At 46.3% G+C, this 20000-nt stretch overlaps 1 long non-coding RNA gene and 1 pseudogene across 1 annotated transcript in view; one reads left to right on the forward strand and one right to left on the reverse strand.

Moving 5' to 3' along the window:
• Positions 1-16818, forward strand: part of LOC139766598 (growth hormone secretagogue receptor type 1-like) — a 211893-nt pseudogene extending 195075 nt beyond the window's left edge.
• LOC139766599 (uncharacterized) overlaps positions 1-20000 on the reverse strand; it is a 290245-nt gene that overhangs the window by 172499 nt on the left and 97746 nt on the right. The window contains exon 2 of the long non-coding RNA XR_011716929.1: positions 1407-1468. This is a non-coding gene — a long non-coding RNA (uncharacterized lncRNA). The remainder of the gene's footprint in view (positions 1-1406; positions 1469-20000) is intronic.

Below are 20000 nucleotides of genomic sequence, written 5' to 3' on the forward strand. Positions count from 1 at the left end.
GGTTGATATTTCACTCGCGATGTAACCTCGAACAGGTGGAGCCCGGTAACACCGACGAATATATATATATATATATATATATATATATATATATATATATATATTGCAAGAGTTCACAGTGGTGCATATAATCTAGTATTTGCTAATAACCACGCGGAAGATGAAACACGGCAAGTTCCCAAGTGCACTTTCGTGTAATGATCACATCGTCAAGGGAGATACAAGAATGAGACAGAAAACGTAGAACAGTCAGTCGATATACAAGGAAGAGACGTAGCTAAGATACCATTGGTAAACAAGGCATTAAACATACACACACACACACACAAAATATATATATATATATATATATATATATATATATATATATATATATATATATATATATATATATATATATATATATATATATATATATATATATATGAGACTCATATACCTCATAAAACTTGAGGATGAGTCACAGGTTCATACAATGGGGACGCCAGACGTATATCCTCTCCAGGCACAGAGATTTCCTGACAGTTGTCTGACATCTTCATGAAATTGATATGAAGGTGACTCTTAAGTTCAAACTCACAATAACACGGGTCCTGAAAACCAGACGGAGAGGCAGGGTCTCATAATCCGTGAGCCAAAACATCAGCTCTCACACCATCTGCCAGAAATGTGTTTACTCAGATGCTTATGAAGACACACACACACACACACACACACAAACACACACACACACACACACATATAAGAACTCGGTCATGTGGTTCATCATATCTACTTATAAAAACCCATCCGACGTCTGAACCTAACCCGTCGTCACTTGACCATAATACTCCCACGGCGAAGTAATAGACAAAGTCTATCTATCTATCTATCTATCTATCTATCAACCCCTCGATAAGCACGAAATGATACACATTTTCCCCCTCAAGTCAACCAGTGAATAGTCAGGTATGCCACCTGACAGTAAGGGTCCAAATCGATTCACATAAAACCATGTTACCGTCCTTAAAGTCATGGATGACTGTAAGGACCGATGTGACGTCTACAGCGGGAGGACCTGATGTACTCCTCTCCATACCTCAGCGTTACCATGTAACACATAACAAGGGCGTTGAGATAAACAGTCAACAGAAGACTTCATTAACAGCAATCACATCTCCCATACCTCAACATTACCGAGGAAGTAATCTACCACACTGAAGTTTCTACTGAACGCATGCCATGTTGTTTTCTATAAACACCACACATACCCAAAAAAAAGTGTGACTCTCTTTACGTTTTCTATTGCCCAGGCTCACAGGTCTTAAACCAACCCCCCACTGACAGGGGCCGGTGGCGTCGTGAACGAAGTCGTGAACATCAACAGGAACACATGCTAAATCATTTATGCTAAATCATTTACTCACCATGAAGGACGAAGGCCATCAAAGCCAACGCATCACCCTCCTCTGACCTCCTGCCACACGACCTGAAGAAAAAGGAAAAAGGAAATGAAATATAAGAAAGACATCAATTAATATATATATATATATATATATATATATATATATATATATATATATATATTAATACCCCGTCCGCAATTCAGAGCTGGAGAAGTTTACCCCCATGTCCGCGTTCAGTGCTGGAGAAGTTTACCCCCATGTCCGCGTTCAGTGCTGGAGAAGTTTACTCCATGTCCGCGTTCAGTGCTGGAGAAGTTTACCCCATGTCCGCGTTCAGTGCTGGAGAAGTTTACCCCCATGTCCGCGTTCAGTGCTGGAGAAGTTTACCCCATGTCCGCGTTCAGTGCTGGAGAAGTTTACCCCATGTCCGCGTTCAGTGCTGGAGAAGTTTACCCCATGTCCGCGTTCAGTGCTGGAGAAGTTTACCCCATGTCCGCGTTCAGTGCTGGAGAAGTTTACTCCATGTCCGCGTTCAGTGCTGGAGAAGTTTACTCCATGTCCGCGTTCAGTGCTGGAGAAGTTTACCCCATGTCCGCGTTCAGTGCTGGAGAAGTTTACCCCATGTCCGCGTTCAGTGCTGGAGAAGTTTACTCCATGTCCGCGTTCAGTGCTGGAGAAGTTTACCCCACTAACATATATCAAGAACTCTTCCTGGAACAGATGCACTGAACTGATAATACGACTCTATGGGAAGCAAATATCATATATAATACTCTTCATACACGAGAGAGAGAGAGAGAGAGAGAGAGAGAGAGAGAGAGAGAGAGAGAGAGAGAGAGAGAGAGAGAGAGAGAGATCCATCCTCGCCCGCGCCTATCATCGTCCAGAGAGCAGTAAATCCTTTTACCACATGATTCTCGAGAGGAAAAGAACGATAAGATTATTTCGCTAGAGAAAAAAAAGAACCATAGATAAATCCCTTCCGCCCGTTAACGTGGACGGAGCAATGACTCCACCGCTGCAGGATTCTGGGTGGCGTCTGTGCGTCTCCCAGTGAGGAGGTGACCTCGGGTGGGGAGGTCCTGCCAACCTCAAAACACACACACACACACACACACACACACACACACACACACACACACACGTCACGGCCTGGTTAGCTGGGTGGCTGCACGAATGTCAAGTCTGGGTGGCTGGCATGGTAGCTGCGTGAATGTCTGAATAAGTGGTTAGGTGACTGGCTGACTGACTGGCAGGCTGACGGCACGAATGTCTAAATTGGCTGACTGAGTGGGTGGCTGGCAGGCGTACTGGATGGCAGGCTGGCTGCACGAATGGCTGACTGACTGACTGAGTGACTGGGTCTTAGAACGAATCATTTCTTTGTGAGTCAGAGACGTAATTCTGAGTCCTACTGGGGCTCCTGTGGCGGTGTGTGTGTGTGTATGTGTGTGTGTGTGTGTGTGTGTGTGTGTGTGTGTGTGTGTGTGTGTGTGTGTGTGAGAGATAAGTCGCAAGTTGTGAAGGAAGTCTTTGTGTGTGACCTGCGAAATGGCCCTTTAAGAATCTTCCTCTCTGGATCATTAGACATTAATCACCATACGTCATCACCAAGACGTCATTAATCACCATACATCATCACCAAGACGTCGTTAATGACCATACGTCATCACCCAAGACGTCATTAATGACCATACGTCATCATCAAGACGTCATTAATGACCATACGTCATCACCCAAGACGTCATTAATCACCATACGTCATCACCAAGACGTCATTAATCACCATACGTCATCACCAAGACGTCATTAATCACCATACGTCATCACCAAGACGTCATTAATCACCATACGTCATCACCAAGACGTCATTAATCACCATACGTCATCACCAAGACGTCATTAATCACCATACATCATCACCAAGACGTCATTAATCACCATACGTCATCACCAAGACGTCATTAACTACAAACATATTAACCCTCGACCCGGCTTATCTATCATCGACTCTGCTTATCTATTATCGACTCGGCTTATCTATTATCGACCCGGCTTATCTATCATCGACTCTGCTTATCTATTATCGACTCGGCTTATCTATTATCGACTCGGCTTATCTATTATCGACTCGGCTTATCTATTATCGACTCGGCTTATCTATTATCGACTCGGCTTATCTATCATCGACTCGGCTTATCTATCATCGACTCGGCTTATCTATTATCGACTCGGCTTATCTATTATCGACTCGGCTTATCTATTATCGACTCGGCTTATCTCTTATCGACTCGGCTTATCTATTATCGACTCGGCTTATCTATCATCGACTCGGCTTATCTATCATCGACTCGGCTTATCTATTATCGACTCGGCTTATCTATTATCGACTCGGCTTATCTATCATCGACTCGGCTTATCTATTATCGACTCGGCTTATCTATTATCGACTCGGCTTATCTATCATCGACTCGGCTTATCTATCATTACAGACTCAAGTCTCGTGCTGTCTGGTTCATTCCTTCCGTTTCGTCACTCTTTCGCTGACTCATCTACCACTATATTTGTGAAGACCTTTAAAACAAACGTTTAAGACCCCTTAAGGAGCAACGTTCAGACTGAGAAAAAAATAAACGTTTCTGAAATTCAACAGGAAAGGCTAAAAATTCCCCATCTAACAAGACTTTTGGGGGGGAAAATATATATATATATACAATCCATTCCCAAACGTTTACACGCTCCAGTGGGAAACGTTTTTGTGTCATGTACCAGGAGGCGGCAGAACACTCCCCATTGCGTCATATTCAAGAAATAACAATAGACGTTGCTCTATCCTCTAGCGGAAAGCTGCTGACACTCTAGCGAGAACCGCTCACACGAGTTTCAGCTTGGCAACGCTGGAGTCATCACAAGTGGTACAATGAAACTTGAAACACTGATCAAACGGATCAAAAGCTTGGAAAAAGGTCGAATTACACAAGATCGAAAAGTTTCAATACTTAATAATAAATGTTTAAGTTTTACATTTCGCAGAGTAACGTTTTCACGTTTATACGTCAACAGAATAACGTTCAAGTTTATCCTTCACAGAAGAACGTTTTAAATTTCTTCAAGAACGAAACGTTTTAAACTTCCGACGTGCCTGGTTAAAATGTCTCTGGCGAGGCGAGTTTAAATGCCTTTACGGCATTGTTCTGTCTCCGATGCGCTGGGTATAAATGCCGTCGGTGCGTTAACTCTTAAACTTTTTATAGACAAATATTTCTAAAACACTAGTTTTAAACGCCTCAGACGCTCTGGATTCAAAGAGTTCCAACACAACGAACTTTAAATGCCTCACATATTCGGTGAGGTTTGAATATCTTTCTCCCATCGTGTTTAAATGCATCTGATACACCACATTTAAATGCCGCGGAAGCCCTGCTGCTTGCTGTCAGATGTCTGTGCAACGCCTGCTTTAAATGCCTCTGACGTGCCGGATGCGCACGCTTTGCAAGCTGCCGATTGAAAACGCGTCTGCATCCGCGAGAACAGAATATCTCAAACGCTCTTTGGGATCTGAATGTCTTAGACATATTGCACAACGGGCGAGGCGGTGCTCAGAAGGCGTCTTGCTATTAGCACACACACACACACACACACACACACACAGACGCGCGCGCTGACACCCACCCAAGCACACACACACACACATACACAGAAGCGCGCGCTGACACCCACCCACCCACACACACATACACACAGACACACACGCTCACACCCACCCATCCACACACACACACGCACACACACAGACACACACAGTCACACACGCTCACACCTACCCACCCAAACACACACACAGTCACACACGCTCACACCCACCCACACACACACAGTCACACACGCTCACACCCACCCACCCACACACACACACAAATAGTCACACACGCTCACACGCACCCACCCACACACACACACTGGAGAGGCCCCGTTCTCACTGGGATTATTCTAACAATCCTCGAGTCGAAATTAACCCCAGCAGCCAGCCACTCAGCGGGTACCGAACCCATAAATCCGTGTTAGAGGCGACAGTGGCGACCGACGCGCCCTCCCTCCCTCCCTCACCACCAGCAGCAGTAGCAGTACACGAGACCATCTCGTGAACCCAACGCGCCGTATCCACACTGACCATACTCGTGGCCAGCGCTGGGGGTGTCTCGGGTGAAGAGGGACTGGTTCCCTCCTCCTCCTCCTCTCTCTCTCTCTCTCTCTCTCTCTCTCTCTCTCTCTCTCTCTCTCTCTCTCCCGTAGTCCAGTACGTGATTAAAGTCCTTCCAACTTTGGTCAACAATCGTGTAATGTCGGTATTCGTGACCACTCGCTTCATATATGGAGATGCAGGTTATATATACACACACTTACGAGGTTGGTTAGTCTCGTGGCTTTCCTACCTGTGAATCGTTAACGCGTCCCAACAATCTATATAAATTCTTGATCCAGCACGTTTCCCGTACGTGTCGTCATAACACAAAACACATTGGCAGGGGTACCTAGTGACAGCGATAGGATCCCGTGCCTCTCTATCAAGCAATCGAACAGAACATTCTTATTCAATTATTCACCGTTTGGCTCCTGTCACCCCGACCCACCCTCGGCAGATGAATCAGCAGGGCCGGTGGCTCGGAGCAGCCATGCATCGCCGGTGCATCTTCGCCCTCCTATATTTCTCTTTAGCTCTGGCTCGGCGGAACACAAGGCGCACTCAGGCGTCCCAACTGCGAGGGCCACAAGGTGCACAACGCTGCGCACCACCTGCCGCGCGGTATGATCTCCCTGTCTCGGGCAGAAGCTGAGGGGAGAGAGAGCGTCGAGAAGTATTGGGGAATGTTGGGGATGGTAGCTGGGGAGGTGCTGGCAGGGGGGGGAATGTTGGGGATGGTAGCTGGGGAGGTGCTGGCAGGGGGGAATGTTGGGGATGGTAGCTGGGGAGGTGCTGGCAGGGGGGGAATGTTGGGGATGGTAGCTGGGGAGGTGCTGGCAGGGGGGAATGTTGGGGATGGTAGCTGAGGAGGTGCTGGCAGGGGGGGAATGTTGGGGATGGTAGCTGAGGAGGTGCTGGCAGGGGGGGAATGTTGGGGATGGTAGCTGAGGAGGTGCTGGTAGGGGGGGAATGTTGGGGATGGTAGCTGGGGAGGTGCTGGCAGGGGGGAATGTTGGGGATGGTAGCTGGGGAGGTGCTGGCAGGGGGGGAATGTTGGGGATGGTAGCTGAGGAGGTGCTGGCAGAGGGGGAATGTTGGGGATGGTAGCTGAGGAGGTGCTGGCAGAGGGGGAATGTTGGGGATGGTAGCTGGGGAGGTGCTGGCAGGGGGGGAATGTTGGGGATGGTAGCTGAGGAGGTGCTGCTTCTGCTTCTGCTGTAGGGAGAGCAGTCCAATATGACTCTGGTCTCCTCACCTCCAGGATGCCTCCAGCCGGCCAAGTCTCTAAGGATCCAGGTTTCCATTTTTTTTCTTTTTTTTTTCCCTCGCGTTTTCTTCAAAGGGAAACGGGTCACTGTGCTCGTACCGGAGATCACAAGACAGACGACGTCCTTTTTGACAGAGGTTGGGAGGTGTTCGATTTATGTTCTTATTTCTCACGAATTCGTGTCACCTAACGCCAAATACATCCACCTCGTGTGTGTGTGTGTGTGTGTGTTGTGTGTGTGTGTGTGTGTGTGTGTGTGTGTGTGTGTGGTGGTGGAAGGGCGCCACGGCAGATCCTCCTCAGAGTGAGGGGTTGTCCCATCAAACTCATGCTTCGCCTCCTCCACGGCGACCCGCCTCTCGAACGAACGTTGTGATCGGCGTGCGGGGTGTTTGAGAGATCACTAATGACGGTGTGTGTGTGTGTGTGTGTGTGTGTGTGTGTGTGTGTGTGTGTGTGTGTGTGTGGCGTACTTCGTCGGTCGTATTGATCGCTCACGTCGACAGCAGATTAATAAAACAACAGTCGCGTGACAAAGTTAAAATGAAATCAATTGTTGTTCGTCCACAGAGAGAGAGAGAGAGAGAACGAAAGTTGTAGAATTGGAGTGGGGGATAATGCTACGAGTTGCGAAAAATGAAACGCTGGCTGTCGACAAGTTTATTAAACATTTCTGACCATAAATCAACAGAGTACAGATGGAATGTGTTTCGTAATACGACATTCCTTCCCCCAAAACCTATGTACCACACTTCCTACAGCCGAAATGTCGTATATTTATCTACGTTTTGGTTACCAGACACGAGAATACGATGATGAAAATATTGTAATAAGTAAAACAGCATCACAACCTTTGATCGGAGGAGTATGTTTTGCCCAAGCCATACAGGTCAAAATGAAAAAAAATAATAGAATATCAAAAGATGAAAAATGATTTAAGAACTTTAATGGAAATGAAAAACTCCCATTATAAAATAGGTTGGGTCAGAGTTGTTAGGGTGACATGAGGGAGTAGAGAGATCCCCAAGCTTCGAGGTGTATGTATGTACGTAAGGAAAGAAACAGATATACAAGCAGGGCCAACCCTCGTGTTCCCATCGGTCATGCAGTAATCATGTGACGCAATGGTTTGCTGAGTAAGACGTAGTCTAGATGATGGCATGAGAACACACGCAGCCAGCACTCGGGAGCCAAAAGGAAAGTAATACCTACAGAAGAGGGGAAAGTGAACCAACAGTGCGGCGTAAGGCAACTTAAGTAAGTGAAGTTCTTAGGTACGACTTCATGAGAGTTGAGAAATCGAACTACTTTAGATTCAACTCTGGAGAGAAGAATTTACGGCAACTAAACAGTTTCTTAGAGGTTGACTCTGTTATTTGAGTCATGTGTGGTTTCCAAAATAGCTTAGATATTCCAGTGTTACCAAGTATGTTCACTGTGTTGAGTGGTGGAGTTACAAAAACCATCAAAAGACTGGGAAAGCTGTGAGGGGGGGAATTAGACAGATGAGCAGAGACTATGTTGTGGAGGCATTAAACATAACTAGGTTCCGTCTACCCCACTGATGCATCCCGTCTATGTCTGAGTTGAAAGAGGAGGCTGTGCTGAATGTGATGCACATCGAGCGAAAGAGTATGATGCAGCTTCTAACGAAGTGGAGGAATAAGAGTGTTGTCATCATATGAGCGCGTGTGGTTATCTGGCGAAGGAGGGAAATCGTTGATAAAAAAAAAAAAAAGGGAGGAAGAGCGTAGGAGCAAACATAGAACCTTGAGGTACACCGCTTTCGATAGATAAAGGGGGGAGAAACTGATCCATCAAGTCCCACACAGCTCGACCAGAGAGGAGGCAAGGTACGAGGGAGGAACGCTGAAACATGAGAAGCTTGAGGGTGAGACCCCGATGCCATAACCCATAAAAGAACTTTTGATAGATCACCGGGTACTACGAACGATTCCCCACAATCTCTGAAGAATGACGACCAGACATTAGCATGATAAGAAAGGATATCACCTGTGGGACTTGCATTCCACAGGCCACACTGATCATCAAAGAGAAGACAGTGAGATGAATGACAAAAATTTACTACCAGTCGTTGAGCGTGCATGCTGCTCAGATCCGGCGTGTTCTCTCGTCAGGGTACGGCCTAGAAAGGCTGAGTGATCATTCGCTGAAGAAACCGAGTACGAATCACTTCTGAGAGAAAGCTGGTGGCTGAGACAGATCACGCAGGAGGAGGAGGAAGAGTAAGACTCCCTAGAGAGAGAGAGAGGAGAAAAGACTGGTCCCATAATACCTGGAGTGGGTTAGGTTATCCCAGTCTGTGTTTGGACAAGGAGGATGACAGCCCCACGTCACAAGGGGAGAATGACACCTCCCCATCACGGAGCAGGATGACAACCCTTAGCCACAGGCAGGACGACAACCGTCCTCCACAAATCAAGTACCGATCCATTTCTTTAGAATCCTCATAAACCAGTAGCCCTTCACATATAGTCTTCCCACAGCTCAAGCAGACTTATTGATATTCCTGTGGTTTCTGGTGTGGTCGGCAGTTCGATATGGTGGGCAGGTACCCTCCCTGGGTCCTTCTTCGATAAGGCTAAGGTTAAGGGTGGGTTGGGGAACGACATGGTTAGACGTTCGTCTGTCCATCCCAAGATGTTGTTAGCCTCCATCGTCTTTAAGCTTGGATATATTACCGTCGCCCGCGGCTCTGGAGGTGGTCGAGAGCCATCTGACGGTCTCGAGGACAACTTAACCACCTCCTCCTCGAAGTCTCGTCCACCACAGTATACTTACCATACCATTACATGGAATGTTTAGGGTGGTAAGGCATATATATATATATATATATATATATATATATATATATATATATATATATATATATATATATATATATATATATATATATATATATTATCCCTGGGGATAGGGAATTAAGAATACTTCCCACGTATTCCCTGCGTGTCGTAGAAGGCGATTAAAAGGGGAGGGAGCGGGAGGCTGGAAATCCTCCCCTCTCGTTTTTTTTTTTTTTTCTTTCTTTTTTAATTTTCCAAAAGAAGGAACAGAGGGGGGCCAGGTGAGGATATTCCACAAAGGCCCAGTCCTCTGTTCTTAACGCTACCTCGCTAATGCGGGAAATGGCGAATAGTTAAAAAAAAAAGTATAAATATATATATATATATATATATATATATATATATATATATATATATATATATATATATATATATATATATATATATTCAAAAAAAGGCCCAGTCCTCTGTTCCTAACGCTACCTCGCTAACGCGGGAAATGGCGAATAGTTTAAAAGAAAAAAAAAAAAAAATATATATATATATATATATATATATATATATATATATATATATATATATATATATATATATATATATATTTCACGTGTTCCTTAACAAGGCTTCCACCGGGAGTCTCCTAGTTTTGCCAGTCTGGTTTACATAATTATAGACAAGGTCTACAGTAAAGGCATAGACTCCACACGTAACACTGATTTCTTTTCTTGTTTCCAGGTCTGTTCCTGGGCGCACTAGATGTAACATTCTTGTGTGCTTGGGTAAAGCAATCTTCTCCAGTGCTTTTACATAGTTAAGGACAAATCTTGTACTTACCAGACACCAATTAAGTGCTGTGGTTATTAGGCTAACGATGAGAAAGCATAAGGAGCAATACGAGGGTACAGACTCATCTTACAGCATTCTATATACCCCTACAACCCTTCCTTCCTCTCTCGTAGATGTATGTCCTACTCAACCCTGATGAACAGACGTAACTAAATCATGTACTGACCACCTCCCTGTGGGCGGTTGAGGAGCCGCTCGTGGGGTGTGCCACAAGGGGGCTGCCGGATCCTCGGTTCCTGGGATCTGTCTTGAGCTCATCTATCACAACGAGATAGTATAACCTCCTCCTCTGATATAACCCGCATACCTCATCATATATATTTATACACCTCTCCCTCTCTCTCTCTCTCTCTCTCCCTAGCCCCATGCTGGTGATGAGCCAACACGAGTGGGCGCCGTATGCAGACGGGACCACGGTGCCCGTGTGCTACACGGAGCTCACCTCCTTCTGGGCCTGCCTCTACATCAACCTGGTGACGGCCATCTTCTTCTTCGTCCCGCTGGTGCTCCTCATCCTGCTGTACCTGGTGATCGGTCGCAGTCTCATGCAGGATTCAGCGTCCGCAGCCCTCCAGCACCGCAAGGTCGACCTACCCAACATGAAGGCGCGCAGACAGGTCGGTACAGGCCAAGGTTGCCCCGGGATGGGGGCCCTGAGAACAGCTGGGTCATAGAGAGGTCAGGCGGGGTCCAGGGAGGTCATCAGAGGTCAAGGGGGGATGAGGGGGTCACACTGAAGTATATGAGAGTTCAGGAGTGGTTAGGAAGACCTAGGAAGGAACCTAACAAAGATATAAGATGTTAAAGAGAAAGAAAATTAACAATTTAGATCTAAAAAAGGAACTAGAAAACTACCTTAAATCAGTTGTTATAGGTTATAGGAAATCAGGAAGACAACAGTTGTTACAGGTTATAGAAAATCAAGAAAATCGACAAGTACAATATAAAAAAAAACTACTAAAATATCTTATGGTACAGGAAATTACGAAAATAGACAATTACAATATACAGAAGAATCCCAAAATATCTTAGGGTTACAGGAAATCAGGAAAACAGAAATTTCAGATAGAACGAAACGACGTCACAAGACAAATCTCTTTCATGTAAGAGGATCAACTTACTACTAAGTCACAAAGGGTTGAAAAGTGGTCACTCTCAGTCAGCTAAGCTGAAAAAGGGGTTACTTTCAGTCAGCTAAGCTGAAAAAGGGATTACACTCAGTCAGCTAAAGCTTAGCAGGTCACACTCGAGGGAGGCACGAAAGGATCACAAGATAGACATCAGGAGGAACAGATAGAGTCAAGGGTTAGGACTGGCTCACAAGGGTCGCACAATTATAAGAAGGACTGGCAACAGTGAACTGGGTAAGGGAGGAAATGTAAGAAGGACTGGCAGCACAAGACTGGGTAAGGGAGGAAATGTAAGGAGGACTGGCAGCAGAAGACTGGGTAAGGGAGGAAATGTAAGAAGGACTGGCAACAGTGGACTGGGTAAGGAAGGAAATGTAAGAAGGACTGGCAACAGTGGACTGAGTAAGGGAGGAAATGTAAGAAGGACTGGCAACAGTGGACTGAGTAAGGGAGGAAATGTAAGAAGGACTGGCAGCAGTGGACTGGGTAAGGGAGGAAATGTAAGAAGGACTGGCAGCAGTGGACTGGGTAAGGGAGGAAATGTAAGAAGGACTGGCAGCAGTGGACTGGGTAAGGGAGGAAATGTAAGGAGGACTGGCAGCAGTGGACTGGGTAAGGGAGGAAATGTAAGAAGCACTGGCAGCAGTGGACTGGGTAAGGAAGGAAATGTAAGAAGGACTGGCAACAGTGGACTGGGTAAGGGAGGAAATGTAAGAAGGACTGGCAGCAGTGGACTGGGTAAGGGAGGAAATGTAAGGAGGACTGGCAGCAGTGGACTGGGTAAGGAAGGAAATGTAAGAAGGACTGGCAGCAGTGGACTGGGTAAGGGAGGAAATGTAAGGAGGACTGGCAGCAGTGGACTGGGTAAGGAAGGAAATGTAAGAAGGACCGGCAGCAGTGGACTGGGTAAGGGAGGAAATGTAAGGAGGACTGGCAGCAGTGGACTGGGTAAGGAAGGAAATGTAAGAAGGACTGGCAGCAGTGGACTGGGTAAGGGAGGAAATGTAAGGAGGACTGGCAACAGTGGACTGGGTAAGGGAGGAAATGTAAGGAGGACTGGCAGCAGTGGACTGGGTAAGGGAGGAAATGTAAGGAGGACTGGCAGCAGAAGACTGGGTAAGGAAGGAAATGTAAGAAGGACTGGCAACAGTGGACTGGGTAAGGGAGGAAATGTAAGGAGGACTGGCAGCACAAGACTGGGTAAGGGAGGAAATGTAAGAAGGACTGGCAGCAGTGGACTGGGTAAGGGAGGAAATGTAAGAAGGACTGGCAGCAGTGGACTGGGTAAGGGAGGAAATGTAAGAAGGACTGGCAGCAGTGGACTGGGTAAGGGAGGAAATGTAAGAAGGACTGGCAACAGTGGACTGGGTTAGGAAGGAAATGTAAGAAGGACTGGCAGCAGTGAACTGGGTAAGGGAGGAAATGTAAGAAGGACTGGCAGCAGTGGACTGGGTAAGGGAGGAAATGTAAGAAGGACTGGCAACAGTGGACTGGGTAAGGGAGGAAATGTAAGAAGGACTGGCAGCAGTGGACTGGGTAAGGGAGGAAATGTAAGAAGGACTGGCAGCAGTGGACTGGGTAAGGGAGGAAGTGTGGGGTGTTCTCGAGGCATTCCATCTGGCTTAGTCTGGTCTGGTGGCAGGCAGTGTAGGACAAGCCACGAGGACGGATACATACACATGAGAGGACAAATGGACCCATTATGTATCCCTGCAACAACCATGGCGTGAGGGAATGCAAAGGACATTAAGAAAGATTTAGTATGCAGGTAATGAGAACGGGGTGAAGGATGTGGACTTACAAATGTGAAGAAATAAGATTTATGACCCCCACATAAGAGAACACAGAAAATGAATCATGTATAACATTCAGCTTCACAGACAGAAAAGATGAAACGCTACACTAAATCCACAGGTGATGTGTCCCTTGTGCATTGCATAATTTCTCTTTTGAGTAATTATAGATCATTAATCGCCATAACAATTTTGGAAGGTCTGTATTTCAATGTGTTGACCGGCAAAGTAACTCATAACGAATGTTGCAAGGATCAAAAGTGAGTAATATATCCTCATAACTATAATAATGTCTTGTTTATCGGTTACTTGTGCATGAAAGAAATATTGTAACTTATCTTTCATGAAAAAAATATGCTTTCAAGTATCATCACTGTCATCCCCCTTCATCATAACTATCATTGTACATGGGCTACTTGAACGAGGTGGTGACTCTTCAGTCCACTGTGTGTGTGTGTGTGTGTGTGTGTGTGTGTCTGTACCTCGCCATCATCACAAGCCCCATTGTACTATACCTATCTTCGTCCCTGCCTCAGGTGGTGGTGATGCTGGCCACGGTGACCATCTTCTTCTTCATCAGCCTCTTCCCCTTCCGCGTCCTCACGCTGTGGATCGTCTGGACGCCCAAAGAGGGCATCGAGACTGTGGGCCCCCTCCGCTACTTCAGGTGCTGATGTGAGAGTGGGTCTCGTGGGTGTGTGTGTGTGTGTGTGTGGACAGTGGTACGAAAGCAGTAGGGGACGGTGGTCGTGTGAATTTCACTGCGAGTGTATGAATGTGTATCACCATAGGACTTTCATTAACTATTAAGTATTCTTAATGCATGAAAATCTGAATTCATTTCACGTTCGATTATATTCAGGTCATTCAATGTACAAAGTTAAAATCAGTCATCATTTCGGTGGTGACCCCTCCTTCAGGGTCAGTGGCTTTGTATCTCATTCCACTTTGTACTTAGTACGTGACTTTTCCACTAGTTCAGTGACTATGGAATAAATTCTTTTTTTGAATTTGTTTTTGGAGGCAGGAGTGGGATCAGAGCCCGAATTGCTATCCATGAAATGATGATGTATTGTTTGCTGGTACAACAGTAATCCATTTTAGCAACCTCCATCTGGGAATTTTGTGAAATTTGTAAAGTCCCAAAGTACTATAGCAATATCACATTCCCCTGCAGCTTCTTTTTTTTTTTCCCTTTCTTTGATGTTATCATTTTAAGATGAGTGACTCATGCATGCCTCATATTCAAATGCTTTCCATTTTGCCTATAGTATTTTATTTGATCATGCCTTTTTTCCTAGTCGATAATGTTAACAGAGGCAATTTTACTCTTTGTATCGTATGTGCTCAGTTTCATATCTTTCATTAGGAAGTTCACAATACATATATAACGTTCTGCCTTCCTTCCTTCCTCTTCCTCCTCCTCCAGTATACTGTACGCGACGAGGGTGCTGCTCTTCGCCAACTCGGCCGTTAACCCGATCCTCTACAACCTGACGTCCACCAAGTTCCGCGAGGCGTTCCTCAAGCTTCTGAGCAACGACAGGCGTCGTCGCCGCCACCTGAGCCGCCAGTCCACCTTCAACACGACGGGCACCTCCATGTCCAACGGTCGCAGCGGCTCCTCGCGGACCATCCCCACCGATCTGGCCTCCGTCAAGGACGGGTTCCCCGCCAGGGTGGCGCTAGCCAGGTGCGGCCGCCACGCCTCCTTCGACGACTTCACGCCGTCGCGACCCAACATGGCGCGCTACGGACGGCAGAGCAGTTTTGCGGGAACCTACTGTTTCCCCAGCACGAACAGCAACAGCAGCAGCGCCGCCTGCAGTCGCCAGAACAGCCGAGCGGGGGAGAACGGGGTCATGAGTCCCCTCGAACCTAGGAGGTCCATCGAGGGCGAGAAACGACACTCGGGCGAGGGCCGGAGACTCCTGGAGGGCGAGCGACCTTCCACCTTCGGCAGCGAGATGATCGAGGAGGAGAAGATGCCCGGCGGTTTGGCCAGGATGAACAGCATCAGGAGGGACCAAGAAAATGTCATCGCTGCAGAAATGGAAAGACTGTTGTCCGACGGAGACAACCGCCACACCAGCGGTGGCCCCTCCTGCGTCACGGAGGAAGCTGCCGAAGTTCTGAGCCTCGAGAACGAAGCGCAGGGCGATGACGAGGAGTGTGAGGAAGAGGTCACGAGCGGTGGTGACCTTAAACCACTGACAGCAAGGTCAAAGTCTGAGAGTATATCCCCCTCGGACTCCACGACATCTAAAGAAGATGGAAGCGATACGATCGGCGCCACAGAAAATGGGAAAAGTGTTCAGTTTAGAGAGAACCTGAGTACAAAAGTCAGTGTGGTATGAAGATCTGAACAAAAACTTTTAAGGGCATTACGTCGGAGCTTCTGTGATCAGCCTGGAGTCTCCGACCGTTCATGGGTTAGCAACACGCAACAAGAGACCAGCAAAAAAAAAAGGGGGAAAAAATATAATTTTGTTTCAAAGTTTAATTCTATACTTTTCTCTCTGTCACTGCTGGTTGTGTGATTATGTCTCGTCTCTAAGTTTATGTAAATTGCAGACACACACACACACACGCACACACATATAAAACAATCATGATGTTTCATACATGTTTGCTATTTCCCGCGTGAGCGAGGTAGCGTCTAGTACAGATGACAGAACCTTGCAAGAAAAAAAACTGCCTCAGTTGGCTTTTTTACTCTGTTCCCTCCTTCGGGAATTAACACAGGAGGGGAAGATTTACAATTTTACAACCCCTCGAACCCATCACAGGGGTGGGGGGCTCCTGCAGCTTCAAGGCTGCGCTACGATCAGTAACAGGGAAATTACGGTCTCTTATGAAGCGAGAAGTACATTGTCGAGGATGACCTTTCTTTCCGCTCACGATACAACCTCGCCCGATGCGGCGTGACCTCCTCCAGGCTAAGCCCAGTGGCTCCGCCCGGAGGAGTTTACTCGTCTTGTAAAAAGAAACAGTGATGCGAGACTTGGGTTCTAAGCGCGAGGGTAAATATGTTGGAAATGATATGTCTGTGGCGTGAGGAGGTTTGATCGAGCATGGTAAGGTGCCTAAAGAGGGTGTTGTTGCAATAAGAGTGTGGTTGAAAGAGGTAGAGAGGGTGTGCTGAAATGGTTTGAACATTTGGAGAGGATGAGTGAGGAGAGGTTTACAACGAAGGGTATCTGTGTCAGAAGTGGAGGGATCGTGGAAAACGGGGCGACCGAACTGGAGATGGAAGGACAAAAAATGGATGTGAGACAACAAATGAGGATATTTTCTACGTCCGTTCCTGGCGATACTTCGCTAACGCGGGAAACGGGGAACAAAAATGAAAAAAATATACTGATATATATATAAATATATATATATATATATATATATATATATATATATATATATATATATATATATATATAATATATATATATATATATATATATATATATTCATATATATATACATATATATATATATATATATATATATATATATATATATATATATATATATATATATATATATATATCACTACACGTAACTAGCAAGAGAATCATAAGGACCATATGGTTTTGGATCCCTGTATGAAGATGAAGGAGAGTGTTCCACTCCTTCCAGGCTTCGTTCAGATTATCTTCAATGTCCTCTACGTCTCTCCCTTCGCAAGTCAGTCGTGGTCGTCTTTCACATACGTCTATATATCTACGGTTACGATCATCACCACCTCCTCATAGTGAGGGAGGTGACGGTCGAGTAACTGTGGAACACACACACACATCCCATCCTCCTCCTCCTCCCCAGATACCAAAAAAATATAAAGTATATGTAACTTTTAATCTTATGTTCCGTGTCCAACCCGTGACGTAATGTGTGGTGTATGTAGTAGCCTTTATATATGGGAACACTGTCGACTTTATCACATTACTCTTTGGCTCCGTGTGTGTGTGTGTGTGTGTGTGTGTGTGTGTGTGTGTGTGTGTGTGTGTGTGTGTGTTTTACTACTTATAGCGCCTCTCTCTCTCTCTCTCTCTCTCTCTCTCTCTCTCTCTCTCTCTCTCTCTCTCTTTCTATCTATCTATCTATTGTTTACTACTTTCTTGTTACACACTGAAATGTTGAAGGTCTTGGATATACACAGACTTCCCTCTTAATTCTAAAGCCAATATTGTAGACACGGTATATACACAGATGAAGTTGGTCAAAGAGGATCTTCCTGCTATACTAAGCCCATCCTCAAGTCTCTCAATGTCTTCTGTGATGTATTTATATTTTCTTTCATCCTAACACACTCAAGACACTATTTTCTCACCTGTCGCCTCCTCTCACTGTCATCCTCTCACAGGTTCACGTTTCCTCTCCCAGCGGGGAGTAAATATGCTCCCTTGCCCCATGAGTGGCGCCCTGTGTTGGGGTGCCACGTGTGTAGGGGAGACCAGGTCGCCCCATGGGTCTTCAGTGTCAGGTGTGTGAAGGAGGACAGGTCGTCCCCCTCTAAGTCTTCAGTGTCAGGTGTGTGGGATAGACCAGGTCGTCCCCCGTAAGTCCTCAGTGTCAGGTGTGTGGGATAGACCAGGTCGTCTCCGGGTCCAGGGGCAGGGTCGTGAGGCGGTGGGAAAGGCAGGGTCGTCCTACCTCGCTGGGTCTGACTCCTGAAGGAGGAGGTAGCGTCCAGGTGGTGGTGGTGTGGTGGGGTGATAGGAGAGGTAACAGGTGGGTGAAAAATAAAGGTGAGGAAGGGATGTGGGATGGAGGATAGGTATGGAGAGTGGAGGGGAGAGGCAGGTGGGAGGATGAGAGGTAAGGAGAGTGAAGGGGAGAGGCAGGTGGGAAGATGAGAGGTCAGGAGAACATGGCAGTGGAAGGGGGCCGGAGGGAAAGGCAAGGTAGCGAAAGACGTAAACGTAAGTCTTGGTAAGATCCCTCGTTCACACTCGTCCTGGAGACTCACTCTCCGGGTCTCCTAACCCTGGAGACCCACTGCTCCGGTCCTCCTCCCCCTTCTCTAAGCTAGGAGACCCCACTGCTCTAGTCCCCTTCACCCTCACCCCACCAGAAAACCCACTACTCACGACACAGCCCACCCTAGCCCACCTGGAGAACCAATCGGAATAACGTAGGACAATTTTTCTCCTCAGCTTGTGATCATTGCTGACGCACAACTCTGCAGGCGACCAATGCGCGCTCATGAGATACCTTACACTTTGTGATATCGAAAAGTATTTTATTATAAAAAAAAAAATAGTACCTCTATCGGTGTATCAATCAAATAACAAAAACAACAAAAAAAAATTATATATATATATATCGAGGGGCTGTCTGTGGACACCCAAGAAATCAAAATTAGTTCGTAGAATTATCTCCCACTGAGGAAGACACTTATTGTGCGAGTCGCATTACTTGACATGGATCATTGTGTGACACATCTCCTGTATGGCAACACGGTGGTGGTGATCGTCCCGTGGTATGATCATCACACAACCTTGTCGTGAGGTCACTCATACAGACGACCGGCTCCGGAGAATCATACATTATAATCATCCCTCCCCCAAACTAGTGCATACTGTATGATATCAATATTGTATTATCTATACCTTATCTTCACCCCCTTACCTCCACCCCCTCAGTGTGTACTGTGTATGATATCAATGATATATTGTGTTAAGATGTGCGACCTGTATGATATCACTGATAAATTGTGTTATCTATATATCATCTTTACCCCCAAGTGCATACTGTATGGTATTGATAAATTGTGTTATCTCTATATTATCTTTACCCCTTAGTGCATACTGTATGATACTGATAAATTGTGTTATCTATACATTATCTTCCTCCACCCTCCACCCACCCTAGTGCATACTGTATGATATCAATAATATATTGTGTTATCTAAGATGATACGAGTCTGCGTGTTGATGTCATGAGATAAGCTTTTTATCCCTCCTCATGTTCCTTCTCTCTCATGTCGCTTCTCACCTCTCACCCACCCTCATTATGACTTCACCCAGCTCATTTGTCCTCACACTTCTCAAAACACAAAACCCTAGTCTCATTGCTTAGCTGATCAATTATCTAGTCCCTCACACATCTTCACTTATCTCCTCACACCGCCTTTCCCACCCTCATCATCCCGGCAGCCTCCCATCGCCCGCGAGGTAGTGATGTGGCGCTGTGGGTGTGCCACCTCACCACGGTGCCGGGGTAAGAGCAGGAGGAGGTGAGGTGGGGGAGGCACGTGAGGGTGAGCAGGAGGAGGTGAGGTGGGGGAGGCACGTGAGGGTGAGCAGGAGGAGGTGAGGTGGGGGAGGCACGTGGGGGTGGATGGTGTGTGGCACCTGAAAAAGCAGGGAGGCGAGACGACACCCTCACCCCTCTCCACCCTCACCCCTGCGCATGACACAGACCAGCTGGTGACATTTAACATGACTCCCACCTTGCATGACAGCGTGTGTGGATGACAATGATGGGTCGCACACTGACAAGGAATCTATTTTAGCTCTTTAAATGTTTAGGTTCTTATGTGTATATACATACATTATATATATATATATATATATATATATATATATATTAT

This window comes from Panulirus ornatus, chromosome 58 (genome assembly GCF_036320965.1).
Source record: "Panulirus ornatus isolate Po-2019 chromosome 58, ASM3632096v1, whole genome shotgun sequence".
Classification (NCBI taxonomy): domain Eukaryota; kingdom Metazoa; phylum Arthropoda; class Malacostraca; order Decapoda; family Palinuridae; genus Panulirus; species Panulirus ornatus.